Here is a 2,240-nt window from a genome sequence, read left to right as displayed (position 1 = left end):
CTCCCTCTTTAAAACTCATGGACCAAGTTGGATTCAGTGTTTGAGTGCAGGAAACTTTACCAAGATTATGGAAACAGAAAAGAATTCAAGATTAACACATACTGTACATTTCAGTACAGGTGGCAGGACAATTAGAAATCTAGTTAAGCTACAGAAAATCTCCATAAATCTGGGAGGGATTTATGTCTTGGTGAGCTTTGGTGTAACCCATCATCAGATGCATGTTGCACTCAGTCTCAGTGCATCCAGACTCCCCAGGTGCAGGAGAGATGATGTAAAGGGGAGGAATAAAGAAGTAATTTTTCTCTGATCCATCTTTTGTGCGGAGCAAACAATTAGGTGGCATTGGTGCCTGCAAGGGGAACTGAGTGAGCTTCTCCCCAGTGTTTTACAAGTTTCACATTTTCCTTTTAAAAGTAACTAAGAGCATTCACACAAAATTTTAAAAAACAGCTAAGAAAAAAGAAAATAAAAATGCTCCAAAGCAAAAACTACCCAGTCCATGGCTGCTCAATGGCATATTCTCCAAAATAAAATAATAAGAATATAATATGTTTTTAATTGACCAAGAATTGAACAAAGGTCTGCCTACCTGCAAAATGTATTCTGCTTTAACTATGTCAAATCAAGGACTTTATTTTATCTGTGATCTCCACCAATAGCACATTTTATAAAGTGCCAGAGAGTAAATATTTTAGGCTTTTGGGGTCACACGGTCTGTGTCCACTACTCAGCTCTTCAATGAGAGCCCCAAAGCAGCCTTAGGAAACATGCAAATGAATGGGATAGGCTGTGTTCCAATAAACTTTATTTGCATTGAAATTTAAATTTCATATATTTTCATGTATCATAAAAAAGTATTCTTCTGATTTTTTCCAACATTTAAAAATGTAAAAACTGAGCCTGGGCAAAATGGCGTAGATGATAAAAGCTTTGTTCATCTCTTTCTGTGACCACATCAAAGTTGTGACGCAAACACGGAGCAAACAGCAAGCAGAGTCGCATGGGATCTAGATGAACAGAAGCCTTACAACTAGCGAGAGAAATAAGAAGTCACCCTGCAGCGGTAGAAGATAGGAGGTGAGAAGACATGAGGCTGCCAGTCTGATTGGCTGAGTGGGACGGAGGCTGTGACAGCTGCAGACTTCCTTTTAAAGGGGCCGTGTCCGGTACTTTCGTGGTGATGGACTTGCTCACTCCGAGCACCAGTGCCGGGTCAGCTGCTCATGCACAGATAACACCAGGGACTTACAGGAGGGCACTGAGTTGGTGGAGCGAGGGCCAGAGTCGAGGCTTTCTATCAGGCAGAAGTGCTGGCGGTATCTATTCTTCCTGTTGAGCCCTCCCCACTTCCTGTGTGCAGACTCAGCACTGCTATAGCTGAGACATCATGTAACTGGATAACAGAAGTCGCTCTGCCCAGAGGATTCCCTGAAACTCCACATCTCCCAGCTCACAGTCCCAGCCAAGCTATATCCAGTTGTGTCTTTGGCAAGTCCGGTGCTCCTTCCTAAGCCAACCCTAAGACCCACATTGGTGGCAGCTGGCCTCAGTTTCTGGCGTGGCTTCTTGAGGCAGCTATAAGCATAGTATCTGTGGATCACTTGCTGAATTTTAACAAGTGGCCCTGGAGGGGCACAGGCTGGGGCTAAACTTGGCCTGCAGCTGAACCCCTCTCAGGACTGTGCCACTGGACACCTACTACACAAAGCCACACTAATAAAACTGAAAGATTTAAGAGCTTTGCTTAGTACATAGAAACAGACAGAGAAAGGCAGCCAAAATGGGAAGACAAAGAAGCAGAAACCATATGAGAGAACAGAACAGAGATCCAGGAATAATGGAGTCAGGTAAACTAACAGATGCAGAGTTCAAAACACTGGTTATGAAGATGCTCAATAAACTTAGGAGAAATGTAGATGAACTCAATGAGAACTTTAACAAAGAACTAAAAAAACCATAAAAATGGAAATGGAAATTATAAAAGGGAACCAGTCAGAAATGAAGAACACTATCCGAGATGAAGAGTATATTAGAGGGAATCAACAGAGTGGATAAAAAAGAATATCGAACCACCAATATAGAGGATGGGGAAGCCAAGGGCACTCAATCAGAATGGCAAGAAAAAAGAAGCCAAGACTATAATAATAATTTAAGGAGCTATGGGACATAATTAAATGTAAAAATATCCATGTCATAGGGGCAACAGAAGGAAAACAAGAAGCCGAAGAGCTATATGA

This window comes from Pteropus medius, unplaced genomic scaffold (assembly GCF_902729225.1).
Source record: "Pteropus medius unplaced genomic scaffold, Ma_sr-lr_union100, whole genome shotgun sequence".
In the NCBI taxonomy this organism is placed as follows: Eukaryota; Metazoa; Chordata; class Mammalia; order Chiroptera; family Pteropodidae; genus Pteropus; species Pteropus medius.
The sequence above is the reverse complement of the archived record's forward strand: the minus strand, read 5'-3'. Positions refer to the sequence as shown.